Genomic DNA, 14,062 nt, shown 5'->3' with positions numbered 1-14,062 from the left:
ATCTTCCCTTTGCCTGGAAGGCCATTGCAAATGTGGGTGCTCCAGCAGGTATTGGGAGGCCACAAGGACACTGAGATGAAGCATTACATGCTTGCTATAGAAGAAACCTGCATCCTGATGACATCTTTAATTTTTACTTCTTTATTTTTTTAGACAGAAAAAGCAGCCATCCCTAGCGAGGGGATGCTGCATCCACTGTAACCTGTACTCCATGGAGATAAACTTATTCTACAGTGCAGCTCTGCTCGGGGATCCCGTGCCCCAGAGCATCAATAAAGCACTGGAGGGAGCATCTTCCTGATGGGGGTGTGGGCACTGCCTCTCCTCGGCAGATCCCACTTGGAGGGTTGTCTGACCTCCCCACTGGGGCGAGTTCTCTGCTGAGAGGGGGGCAAAATGGGCTCACCTCCAGCAAGGCTCCATCAGGCCCCTGCCCTGCTGTGTTTGCTGAGCTGTTTCCCATGCTCCTCCTGAACAGAAACAACACGAGAGACAGACAGTCCATTTGATACCGAGAGAAGCAATAACCCCTCGTCCGACCACGGTGCTCTCAGGCCGGCCCCCCTTCCCTGGGCCTAGCACCAGGCAGTGTCCAAGCGCATTGTCAGGAAAATGCCAGGGAAGGCAATTATGCACAGCACATTTCAACCCATATGGCTGAACCAGGTGGTACGAGGAAACACTCCCAATTACGAGGCAGGCTTGGAGCCTCCAGGTGAGTTCCTGGCTCTGCCACCTGCCTGGCTGGCTCTGTGTAAATGCAGCACTGCTCTATCAATAAACCTGAACGTCTCTTCCTTCTGGAAGGAAGCATTCAAATAGCCCTTCCACCTGGGATTACTGGGTGCTGTCCTCATCACCGATTACTGTCCTCATTGCTATCCACGCGGCCCCGGTTTAGAAGATAGGAGAACTAAGTGATGCTGAAGCCATTGGAGCTTCTTGATTTGGAAAAAATACCACAGACAAAAGCATTGAACAGACACTGATTTCTCCAGTTCTGGATGCTGCATGTCCAAGACCAAGTCACCAGCAGCTATGGCGTCTGGTGAGACCCCGTCTCCTGGTTCACAGATGGGGTCATTTCGCTGTGTCCTGTGAGGGAAGGGGCGAGGGGGCTTCCTGGGGGCTCTGTTATAGGGACACTAACCCATCCTGGGGGCTCCACCCTCATCCCCCAGAGACTCGGCCTCCTGATGCCACCACATTGGGGGGTGAGGTGTCAACATATGAGTGGGGTCAGGGCACAAACACATAGTCTGTATCAATTACCTAACCTACAGTGGTATTATCGATATATGGAAATAGATAGTTTGGTTTGCCTAAACAGTTAAGTCCTTAAAGTTTTCTTTATATCATAGTTTGATTCACTGACCACCAATCAACTAGACTGATGCCCTCAAAGAACAATGAGCTTGCCTCATACCACCTGCTATGGGTTGAATGTTTGTGTTGCTCTCCTCGGCCCCGAATTTATATGTTGAAGTCTTAACCCCAAAGTGACTATCTGAAGGAAGCAAGTAATTAAGGTTAATTGAGATCATAAGGGTGGAGCTCATGACAGGTTTAGTGACCTCATTAAGCGGAGACCCCAGACAGCTTGCTCCCTTTCTGTGTGTGGAGAAGTCGGGGTGTAGGGACACAGTGAAGAGATGCTGTCTGCAACCAACGAGGGGCTCTCACCAGACACTGAACTGTCGCCACCTTGATTTTGGAACCCCCCAAGCCTGAAAACTGTGAGAAACCAATGCCTATTGTTTGTAAGCTTCCTGGTCCAAGGTGTTCTTTATTTATGGCGACCCTAGCAGACTAAGACATCACCTACCATGGGTTATAATTAAATTATTTTTTTATGATTTGTGATGATTGCCTTTCTCCTCCATAAACCCAAAACCCCAAATAGGGCTCCAATCCCCTAAGAGAACAGGAGACGCATAAGCCTCCTGCATGATTCCTGCATCAAATCTTCCTTTTATAGTTAGGAGAGTCCCAAGCAGAAACCAGGTGAATAATTTGTCTAAACTTCTGCAACCGTTTATTGTCCAGTCAGGATGAGATTGAGGGTCTTCTGTAACCCCATAACTGTAGGCAGCTGAGGCGGCAGAGAGAGCTGGCTGTGAGTCAGTGGGAAGGCTGTGACCATGTAGCCCTGAAACATGCCAGGTACTGTGATGATTGTGTACTTAGTCCCAGAACTGTGGAGAGCTCATCATATTCCCATTTCACAAGAGCAGATGTAAGGCTGAAAATAAGTCCTACAAACAGTACAAGGCAGATATGGGCTGCACCCCCCACAGCCCGAATGAGACCCCAGTCCCATCCCATCTGTGCACTACACATTCATGTCACTCACTCACCCTCTTTCCTGGGGTGAAGCTATGATCTTCCATGTGTATTGACAGAGTTTAGTACACGCCACCCTGGCAGACTGAGTACTTCAAGGTGAAGGAGCTTGACGGACCGCAGGTGCGGGAAAAACTCTCCGACCTCCCCTGAAGCAGGTCATGGGACCCTCCTGCCACAGGTGCCCTCCCTCCACCTTGAGGACGGGAGCGCCCTTATCTCCAAAGACGGGGACGCTGAGGGGAGTCCCAGGGAGCAGGCCTTGCTGGGCGTCCCCAGGTCACTACCCTGAGCTCATACCCTTCGTCCTACCACATTTTCCATGAATGTACACACTTCATCACGCCCAGCGTGAAAACACCCGGGTTTAACTGGTTCTCCACGTCTTCATTTCCTTATGAGGGCTCCGTGCCACATAAAACTTGTATTAACCAAATCTTTTCTCTTGTTAATCTGTGTTTTTGTTACAGGGGTCCCAGCTGAGAACTTGGAAGTACGGAAGGAAAATAGATTTCCCCTCCCTTATAATGAATTGCCTTAATCTCCTTGACTGTTTGCCTTCTCTAGATCTGTCCTCTTGTGGATAAGACAGTGTGAGCAATTTCTACCTTTCAAGGTCAGGGGAAGGATGAGACGAAATACTACACGTGGGATTTCTAGTGTGGTGCAACCTCAGAAATGCTTGCTGTTAAGCCACCTTCCGCGTGTGTTTTCATCAGTCGGCCTGTAAAAACGTGCACTGGGGGTGAACCCATTTCAGAGGAGCCTAGATCGTTAGCTCTTGCTGGGAGGAAATCCTCCTTTACCCTCTTTGTTTTCGATAGTTGGAATCTGCCAGTGAACTGGCAGTGGACAGAAACACAGGGCCCACTTTTATGGGTGTGCACACAGTGCGTACTCCGAAATGGCAAAAGGCTGATATACCATCTAACAGAAAAAGGGGAGCCCTAAACGGGCTTCAGTGGGAAAAGCATGGACACTTCCATTGGGTTTTCCATGCTAACGGGCCACTGGATTCCGACTTCCGCACGTGAATTGTCAGCCTTCTTCCAAACAGGAAACTCCCTCGGAGGGGGTGACTGGCAGCTATATTTTGAGGAGCATCTGCTTAGGTTTAGATAATGTTTCTTTCTGTGGCTGCTGATTGTCCAGATGTTGGCAGTGTAAAGTAATTTTAATCCCTTCATTCTCAAACTTGAGCAAGCATTAGAGTCATCTGGAGGCCTTGTTAAAACACAGATGACTGGCTCCGCCCCAGAGCTTCTTATTCGGTGGGTCTGGGGTAGGGACTACAGAATGGCATCTCTACACTTGGAGAATCACCGCCTGGAGGTAACCTTTGCTGCTACACAGAGATACAGCCTCGGAAATCAGTGATAGGTCTCTGCAGTGTCGTGGTGCATCAAGGGCCTGTGATGCGGTGGAAAAAGCTGGTGGGAAGAGCCGGTGAGAAGCCTGGTGTGCTGGGTGCCAGCTGCCAGTGCCACTGCCGGGTCCCTGGTGCCTGATGTGAATGGGCCACAGCCCCGCCTGGGGCTCACAGGCCAAGCGTGCATGGGAAGGGACGGGGTGGAGGGATCAACACACGTCCAACCGCAAGCTCCTATGCAGTCAGAGCAGGGCCCAGGCTGCTCCATGTCCCTTCGCCTCTGCCCTACACACTCCAGGGCTGACCCCCACACTGGTACACAAAATCCTCACTCGCCAGCTTAGCTGTATCCCGGCTCACAGAGCACATCGGCTATGATAAAGAAATAGGGTAAAAAACCAAAAGACCAATACTCAGAAAGAGAAATAAGTGTTAGAGACACAGTTTGGGGCCATCTTCTCACCCATCTGCATGAGGTCGTATTGATCTGAGAGTCGCAAAGGCACCTGATGAAAATCGCCTTGCGCAGACCTCTCCCCCACCGCATGTTGGGCCCAACAGGCACTTCTGGTTAGAGTACTTAGTCCCCAAGATTTAGAAATACGAAAGCAATTTCAGAAATACTACAACTAGGGATAATCCCTGAGAATGGTAGAAAGGAAGCGTCAGAGAGACGTCCCCGCTCTTCCCAGAGACGCTGTAGGATACATCGCTGCCCCAAGTCCTATTTTGCCAGGCGGACTAGCAAGTGCAGAAAAGTTCTGCAGTTGCATTCAGGGGAGGGAGGTCACACCTTCGCAAAGAAATCCGTTCCTTTCATTGAAAAATGTTCATGCCAGCACCAAGAGTTGATTCAAATGCATCCCCTCCGTCATCCCTAAAGCATTTCTGTGAGGCAAGCCAGGCCGCGTTTCCAGGAGTGATTTGGTTTCCAAACAAAGTTATTTCCTGTTCCTGCCATTCAGAGCTGGTGCCACCCTACGACCCTGGTCACTTTTGGGGCCCCGTGTATCTTAGTAAGGGAGGTGGTGGGATGAAGGGGGGAGGGACAGAAGCTTAGGGCTGCTTTGAAGTGTTTGTCTCTGTTGTGAGTTCTGGTTTGCCGTGCTCAGTGTCTCCCAGTGGGCACAGTGACACGCAGCGGGGTAGGTGTTCTCGCCACAGTGCCCGGTTACCCCCCGAGCGGAGCTGAATCCCCATCAGCCATCACATTGACTCAGCGGCCCAATGCCCTGGGAACACTATTATCCATCCCTATATTTTGTGCCTACCATTTGTCCCCAACATGGATCACAAGCAGAGGCGATGGGCTTGGGTTCATCTCAGATGATGAAATGGGTGATATTGTAATAGCTCCTTTCAAATTCCAACCAAAAAAAAAAAAAAAAGTCGCATTCACAGCAAAAACTGTCGTAAGAAGATGAGATTTGGTGTGCTCCCGTTACGAGTCCCCTTTGGTTCTTCACAAGTATTATCTAAGTCAAGATTGTTCTTGGAAGAGGTCCTGTGATGTCTTTTGGGGAAAACATCAAATGTATCTCGTCCTCCCATTCTGACAGAGCTTACCTGTCTCGAGGGGGATGGAAGGTGGTGCCTCAGTGGGCACGGGCATCCCTCGTTCGGCCCTTGGATGCCCCACCAGCTGCATCGTCTTCCTCAGCCTTTGTCGTCTTCCGAATCCTAACCTTTCCCTCCTCCTTGTCCCTCAGGTCCTGTCTCAGCCCCACTGGGGTGATCTCATTCAAGGAAGATTGAATATAAAATTGTGCCTAGCGTGATTACTCTGTTGTCCATATAAAGACTGTAAAATTTGAGGGGCGCCTGGGTGGCTCGGTCGGTTCAGCATCCGACCCTTGATTTCAGCTCAGGTCATGATCTCAGGGTCCTGGGATCGAACCCGCGTCTGTGATCTGTACTCGGTGGGGAGCCTGCTTGAGATTCTTTCTCTCCCTCTGCCCCTCCCCCACACCACTAAATAAATAAATAAATCTTCTAAAAAAATTTAAAAGACTGCAAAAATTTGCACGAACCCTGAACGATTCTCAGAAGTGAAACAAAATTGTGCAAATAGCAGTGAGCTGAATGTCGTCCCTCTGGACGGAGACTCCGGATTTCCCCCCATCTCTTCACCCCTGTGAGTGTCACTGGAAGGGAAGGACAGCCCAGCAGGGTGGAGGATCCTCCCCTAATAACGGAAAGAAATTGGGAGAACAAATCCCATACATTACTAGTGTATGTTATTTTCCAAAGGGATTTACTCGGATGCAATTCTTTTATCTTTTTATTTTTTATTTTTTTTATTTTTTATTTATTTATTTATTTTTTTTTGGATGCAATTCTTCATGTCACGTAGTAATGGGGGAAATTCCGATTGGGGTTTAAAACGAAACATGTGTGTGGGGGAGCACAGTGCTCCAAAGAGCCTCTCCATGAGAAAGGAGACAGGAGAAATGTCCGCAGGGGCAGGATCAAGTTGTTCTTCTAGATCTGTTCTGAGCGGCGCCCTTGGGGAGGTCATGCAGCTTATCAATGCCTCAGGTTAGCATAGAAAGAAAACTTACTTCTCAGTTATGATAAAGCTAAATAATTTAGCATCTATAAAGTCCTAGGAGATGAAAGGCACCATAGAAATGCAAATTATTATTTTATTAGGAGAAGCCTCCATAGAAGAAAAGGAAACTGCTCTCTTTGATGGATCTCCAGCTCAATTGACCGAGAGCATCGTGCTTCTATCTGAGCGATCTGCGATATTTAACTGCCCGGATAATTGCCTCCCCTCCTCCTCTGTTTCATCTGTCCTACTTAGGAATTATTTTGGTGGTTTCTCTTCAGGGGTTACCTCCCTCATTTCATTCTGACATTCCTCAGCACATTGAGCAGAATAAGTTGCCGTGAGTCCCCAAAGAGAAACAGTGCATCTTCATTACAGTAATTATGCTTTATGTGGAGGCTTTTGCATAACAAGAAATAGGTATCAAAGTTTCAATTTAACTTCAAAAGACAGTAGATTGCTGGTGGCAAAAACTGTAGCCGAAGCCCAGTTGTTCAACTCGGCTTCCTGCCTAGGGAAACGTTGCAGTAGGATGCCCTCCTCGGGAAAGAGGCTGTTCCCCCACCCCTTTAACTGCCATAAACAAGATCAGAACCCGCGATGCAGCGAGGAGGCAGCAGCAGCCACCTGCTGGGCTCTCCCGGGGCCCCGGGGTGTGCGCACCTGTCCAGCGCTCCGGCACAGGTGCGTAGACAGGCCTGCGCTCCCCAGCGCAGCCTCTAGTCCAACAGAAGGTCCGCGGCTGTGGCCAACCAGTTCCCCAAACAGGGAGGAAACCCACATGCGTCTCCACCTTAGGGATCCAGGCACCTGGAGAGGGAGGTCGCAATTTTGTGGCTCCCAATTCTCACAACAAAGGCGAACCAGCACCTGGGAGGTGGCCCAGCCAACAATCTTCACGATGGTTCCGGAACTACAGAATCTCGGACCAGGGGGTAAGGGGGAAAAACCCATTCCATTTTATAAAATTGGACTTTCTGGGTTATTTTTATGTATTTGGACAACAGGAAAAATGTTTATAGTTAGGACTACTCAGGAAAAAATATGGGTCCATAGATCGAAGGATCCTGGTGAAGAAAGATGGAGACATCCTTGACAAGCGAGCTGAGCAGCGCAAGTGGCCCGGTCCGTTAGGGCTCCCGCAGAGTCCTTCCCAACCGCAGAAATGCATTTCTCTCAGTTCGGGGGGTGAGGAGCCCAGGACCCAGGACCCGGCACGGCCAGACTCTGGTGGGAGGTGCGCACCGCCGTCTTTTCCTTGTGTCCTCCTGCGTCCTTGCAGGCTAAACCTCTCCCTGCTGTCTTTGGTGAGGGTGCTAACCCCATGGTGCGGGCTCCACCCTCCTGACCGCATCACCTCCCGCAGTCCCTACCTCCTCACATCACCACTTGGGAGGCTTGGTTTCAACACAGGAATTTGGGAGGGACATTGGGTCCGTAACACAAACACCATGGCCCCCTATCAGCACTTGTCTTTGACGTATCTCATCTCGTTGCCCCGGCCTTGGGGTCAAGACAGGCTTTGCAGGGATGCTGGCCTGGCCTAGGGTCTGGGCTCTGCGGCTCACGTGGGCGGAGCAGGTGACCAGCTGTCTGAGTCTTGGCTTCCTCGTGGAAAGACGTACGAGGTCCCACGTGTAGGAAGCACAGCGTGGTTTCCGGCACCAAGTGGGTATTTCATAAACACCGCTCCTTTCTCCTATTTCCCTCAGCACCAAGAGCAGGAAAATGCAAAGACCTCGTCCAAATAGCCTGTGAATTATTGTAATGAGGGAGATTTTGAAGTTGAATGCCTTGCATTTGTCAGCCTCTGGGAGTCTGCAGCAACCATGCGCATTTATTTCAAGTGTTCCTGAAGGTGCAGGTTTATGATCATCTAGAGGAACAGTTATTAAAGCAATTGCCAGATACGGTTTTTCATTAGGAAAGCTGGTTCTTGAACTCATGCCATTTCTAATACGCGTGAGAAAAGACAGAGAGCCAGGGAATTAGAATTCTGGCCTTTGCTTCTTTCTCACAATATTAAAACTGTCACGTTTGAGGGGTAATGTACCCCTCAAGTACACAAATATGCCTAAAAACATCTTTTATCTGTGTGTTTTTTTGTATTTGCAAAGTGCTTTGCCATACACGCTGTTTTATTTTACCCTCCCAGCACCGCTGGGATTTAAATGGGGAGTTTAATTCTCCCCCCTTTTGGGACAAAGCAGCTGAGAATCAGGAAGCTTGAGTGATTTCAAGAACCTTATTCCACGGGAACCATCCTTGCACTCCGGGTGGGGTTCCTGAGTTAGAAAACCAGCACGAAGAGGGAGATGCGTTCGGCAAATCGCTAACTTCCCTTGAGACCCGCGCTTCTAAGCGAATTTGGAACAGAATTGCCAGGGATGAGGTTAACGTGAGTACTTGCTTGTGGGTCTAGGTACACACACAAGTACGAAGGCACTTTCTGTGTCCTTCTTCTCGCTCAAGCTGTTCTGAGATACACCTTAGGCTAGATGGAAATTGGATGTAACCTTGATTCTTGTTCAAAACGGACTAAATTATTGGAAAGCAGGGACTGGGCCAGCAGGTCCGTAATTCAAGGACGATGAAACATTTCTGCCCTACGTTACAGACGTTCTTCTGCTTGTGAGCGCTTGCACCTTGGAAACCCCAAACAATGAGCTTTGGTCACGCATGTGGGTGACCTTAGCTTGCGGTTGAGTTTCGGTTTCATTGTGACTTGGATCTACGATGTGTGACCATCTGTGGGGCGCTACGTCAAATGCTTTACATACACCACGTGGTTGATTTCGTCTCCACCGGCAAGCTACAAAGCAGAAATGGTGACTGTTTTATCAGTAAAGATGCCAAGGCCTACATGGATCAAAAAGTTGCCCAGGGTCAGAGCAGGTAACTCAGACCTGGAATCCTAATCCAGATCTTTCTGTCCTGAAAGCGCTCTTCCGTCCTTGTCATTGGCCAGAAAATGGGACATTATGAGACTCTGGATTCTGCTGGAGGAAGACACTGCCCCTGTACGCCCAGACTCCACGCCTCGATCTATGGAAAACACAAACAGGCAGGTTAGCAGCAGAAAGATGTCCATATTAAGTGATTTTCTTAATCCTACATGCATGGGGGCATCATGGGACAAAGTGCAGATACCCCAAAAGGCAGTGAGAGCTGAGAGCTCACATAGCATCCTCGTGGGGGATGGGGATGGCTGGGGGCATTTCAGGGGGACGTGATTGGGGAGATGGCTGGGTCCTTAGAGGAACGGAGGGGAGGGTGACAGTTTGTGACAGTGTGTGGGTGTGCGGTTGACTTCTCAGTTCTTCCCCTGCGACGGGCGTGCATCTTCCCGGTTAGCGAAGCTCCCGGTGACACTGGAGGATCTGCCTTCGGGCAGAGAGCAAAGTTCGGACACAGCGTCTCTCCCTCTGGCCCGTGTTTCATAGGCTCCTCACCGAGGAGCACGATGGTGGGTGCTTTGGTAGAGGGTGACAGCCTCGTAAGCACCCACCAAGCGGGGCACCACTTTGCATGTCCTCAGCGACGACTGGCCCTGCGCGACGCCGAGTCCGCTGCTGATTTGCTCCTGACCTTCCAGCCTCGACAGCTGTGGGAAGTCACCATCTATTGTTTGAGCCCCCGGTCCACGGTCCACGGGGCAGGGAGCCCCCTGGAGTTCACAGCTGCCCGGTGTCCCAGGAGCCAAGGAGCAGCCCCCCCCCCACCCCGGGGACAGGGGGAGAGCCCGGCCGTGGCCAGCACCGGGTTTGCTTCCAGGGCTCAGGCCGGGGACCGGTGTTGGGGCATCTCCCAGGTGATATGGGACCGCAGGGCCAACCGCGTGTCCTCGTGGTGGCCGTGTGCATTCGGTGTGACGAAGCCCCAGCTTGTTTGGCCGCCCAGATCCAAGCCACCTTCTCCGTGTCACAAGGTGAGGCAGGCTTTGCGCGGGGGCCGCACCTGTGGCCTCAGATGCCAGGCTGGGGGCTTGGGGAGGGCAAGGTCCCTGTGGGCTCCGGGCTCTTCCTTTGCACGAAGGAAGGTCAGAGATGCCTGTTGCCGTGGGGGTGGCATCCCGGGGACAGCCGTCCCTGGCAGGAGGTCCTCCGTGAAGTAGGGCCAGGTTGTTGAGGCCTACGGAGGCCACCAACTGCGCAGCCGCAGGACCACGCGGCTCCCTGGACGTTACCCTCAGCGCCAAGCCCGGTCCCTGGTGTTCCCAGTGCCTCCTGCTCAGAGCACGAGCACGACTTGGCCACCGCTCCGTCTCAGCGCCGGCCTGGGGTCACAGGGCTGCTTCCTGTCTGGCTCGGCCGCTGCGAGGCCACCTCCATGAGCTCCAGGCTCCGTCCCTGCACGCAACAAGCAAGTGGGCTCCACACATGTGGCCACATGGGCCGGGTGCATGCACACGCGGGCACACCCAGCGGCGCCCTCCCGCTCCCCCGGGGTGGGATACCTAGAAGCTCTGCTCTCGCCCTCAGTGACAGGGACGTCCTTCCTGGGCCCCTGGGGCCTTGGGACTGTCCCCGACCTCCTTTTACTCTGCGGCAAACCCTGTGGCGACCCCGTGGACTGTGTATCCCCCGCTACTCGCCCCGACCTGGGGCTGGACTCAGCCCTGGAGACAGGGCTGTGGGCCTGGGGGAGTCAGCCCAGTGCAGCAGCTCCCCGGGCCGGCACCTGCCCGTGGCCACGAGCATCTGGCAGCTGCATCGCCTACATGGGCTTCTCCTCAGCTGCGTGTCCGTCACCCCGAGCCAGGGCGCCACACCAGGTCCTTGGTGTCCCCAGGTCAGATGTCCCCAAACGAGCAGCACAAGGCAGCGCAGGTATGGACGGCTTCAGGAGAGCCCATGGACTGGCCGGTGCCGCGGGGCCCAGGTGACACCCCCGGGGGCCTGGGGACTCAGGGCTCAGGGAGTCACCCGGGGAATGACACCCTCTCAGGTCGCAACCCCGGGACCCCCGCTGCCCTCTGGGAACCCCGGGAGGGTGCAGGAGTCTGGGGAACGGGCCCGGTGGACGGCCTGAGCATGAGGACAGGACAAGGTCAGGGGCGGGGCCACCGAGGTCGCTGGGGCTGGGGCTGCCCCCCCAGGCCAGTGTCTGGGTGAGGTCCCCGGGGCGCGTGGCTCTGGGAGTCACCCGGGACCTGACGGTGCCCGTGAGAACCTTCCCTGGCCTTACGCTCGCTGGTGGCAGAAGACAAGGCCAACCGGTCCCCACAGCAAGGTGGCCAGAGGGCAAGCTGGGCCCTGGTGACAGTAGTGGGAGCAGGACTAGGCCTGGGATCCTGGGGGTGGATGGTGTGCTCTATGAGGGGGGCTTCTGGAAGGTTCTCCTGAGCTGTAGTGGGAGCAGGACTAGGCCTGGTATCCTGGTGGGGGGTGCTCTATGAGGAGTCATGGAGGACTGTTTCCCCACATTCTGCACTGGAATCTCCCACGGAAACGTCTTGTCCACCCAGCACAGAACACCTGATGCTACTACAGATTTCGTCTCTGTAGCTTCTCGATTTCATGGCCTACGTCGGTGTCGCCAGGGTAGTGTCAGCCCGTTATTGTTCGCAGCACATGACCGACCCTGAGTAGCTACTCTCTGAGTTTCCTGCAGGCCGTGGCAAGGGGGACAGGTCATGCTGATCTCCCTCGCTGTCGTGTTCCCGGGGGCCCGTGCTGCCGCCCTTGCAAGGGTATGAGCGTCGGGAGCAGAGGGTGAGCGCTGGGCCAGATGGGGCAGGAGGGGGTGCCCGGCACAGGCCAGGCCAGTCCCCCTGTTCTCGGATGCTGCGCAGTCCAGCAGCGGTGACCATGTCGGGCCTTCTGGCCTGGTTCACCTTTGACCCTGCGTGGCCCCTCCCGGCCCTTTGGCCAGCGGGTGGTGGCTTCGGGGACCCGGAGGGTTGGGGGGGCAGCACATCAAGGGAGCTGCCCACGGAGGCACAATTATGTAGCATCACCACACCCGCACGGGACTCAGGGGGCCCCCAAGGGGCGTGACACCCCTGGCTTCTCCAACCTGAGCCCTCTGCCCGCAGGAGGCCAGCTCCTCAGGGCGGGACATGCAGAAGCACCGAGTCTGCCTGTGAAGCCAGGCCTGCTGCTCCCGGGGCCGACACCCAGACAGGGACCCAACGTCACCCCCGCCGGCACCCCTCCCTCAGTGGGAACTTCCATCCACCTGCCGAGAAACTTCCTTCTGAGCCCCCATTAACGACAGCACTTATTTTATACGAGAATCCATTTCATGCGAATTAGGGGACTGTTTCCCCAGTGATACGACCGCAGGCTCCGCAAGGGACAGACGCGTCTTATGGACACGAGGTCAGAAAGTCGGCCTCCGCGCCTCGCAGCAATTGACTAGCCACTCTGAATTATTTCGTAATAGAATTACTGCCTCTGCTGGCCCATCTTTTAAAAACGCACCGTGAAGGAGGGGCTAACTGGATTTCCCCTGTACTCTTTATTTTAGTTTTTTTTAATAAATTTATTTTTTATTGGTGTTCAGTTTGCCAACATATAGAATAACACCCAGTGCTCATCCCATCAAGTGCCCCCCTCAGTGCCCGTCACCCGTACTCTTTAAAAACATACTTGCAGGAAGAGGAACTCAGAAGGGACACGGGTGGGAGCGGGGACATGAAGCAGGTCCCCAGTCTTGGGGAACCCTGACCACAGCAGCCAGGGGCCCGCCCGGCAGCTCACGCGTAAGGGGACCAGCGGCTGGTTGGGGAGAGATGCTGAAGTCGAGCCCAGATGGCTTTGTGGTGCGGAGGGCGATCGGGGAAGGTACGAGCAAGCCAGAGTGACCCTGGAGACGGGGTCTCCTGGGGACAGAGCCGGTGGGCAGCGGCAGGAGGAGTGGGTTTTGCTGTAATGGGGTCTTTGTCTCCCCCAGGTGTCCTTTGCTCCGTGTCTCTCCGTGGCCCTAATAACTACTTGGGGATGGGAACAGAAGGGCAAATGTCCTGATACCAGGTTATTAATGTTTTTAAGATGGATTTTGAAGAATAAAAACAGAAATGACAAGTAAATCCCTCTCCTCTCTGTGAATTTCTCTTTTTTGCACCACATAGACTTTTTTTTTTAAAAAAACTATGTATATGGGCAGCCCTGGTGGCTCAGCGGTTTAGCGATGCCTACAGCCCGGGGCCTGATCCTGGAGACCCGGGATCAAATCCCATGTCGGGCTTCCTGCATGGAGCCTGCTTCTCCCTCTGCCTGTGTCTCTGCCTCTCTCTCTCTGTCTCCTCTCTGTGTATTCTCATGAATTAAAACAAAACAAAACAAAACAAAAAATCTACGTATATGTAGATTTTGAATAGTTGGGCAAAGACACTGGGGGCCAAGGACTCTCTTCCAGAATCTTGCTTGTCCTTCTGGCGTCAAGTAATCACCAAGTGGAGAGTCGTTTCTCAGGAGCTTATAAGGTGTCAGAAGACGCCGATGGCATGGAGAGGACAAATCCCCAGCAAGATCACACGTGACTCATGTTTAGGGCATGAACATCACAAGTCTCTATTATTTGAAAGCTTCCCTTTCTCGCTGCACCGAGTTAAAAGCTTATAATTTCCTATGGCAGCATTTTCTAGTGCAAGAACACCCTTCCAGCCAGGCAAAAATCATGGCAGGTCAGAATGCCTAGCAAATAAGTGAAAAGTTCAACGGTGATGTCACCGAAATTAAGAAAATCATTGTAATTTGCTTTTCCTGAATTACTGTGTCTTTTTCCCCCCAACACTAAACAGACTAAACAGTGTTCTTCAAAATGTTGCTGAATTAAAAAAAAAAAAAAAAAAA

At 52.8% G+C, this 14,062-nt stretch overlaps 1 long non-coding RNA gene across 2 annotated transcripts; it reads left to right on the top strand.

The window, feature by feature from the left end:
• The first annotated feature begins 9,027 nt into the window (after positions 1-9,027).
• Positions 9,028-13,296, top strand: LOC119869997. Of its 2 annotated transcripts, XR_005354969.1 has the most exons (3): positions 9,028-9,331; positions 9,802-11,955; positions 12,301-13,296. It is a non-coding gene; the product is annotated as an uncharacterized LOC119869997 (long non-coding RNA). The 2 variants fall into 2 exon arrangements; XR_005354968.1 differs by having other exon boundaries at positions 9,802-13,296.
• The last annotated feature ends 766 nt before the right edge of the window (positions 13,297-14,062 follow it).

Source organism: Canis lupus, chromosome 2 (assembly GCF_011100685.1).
Source record: "Canis lupus familiaris isolate Mischka breed German Shepherd chromosome 2, alternate assembly UU_Cfam_GSD_1.0, whole genome shotgun sequence".
In the NCBI taxonomy this organism is placed as follows: domain Eukaryota; kingdom Metazoa; phylum Chordata; class Mammalia; order Carnivora; family Canidae; genus Canis; species Canis lupus.
This window is presented reverse-complemented; position numbering and strand designations above follow the sequence as displayed.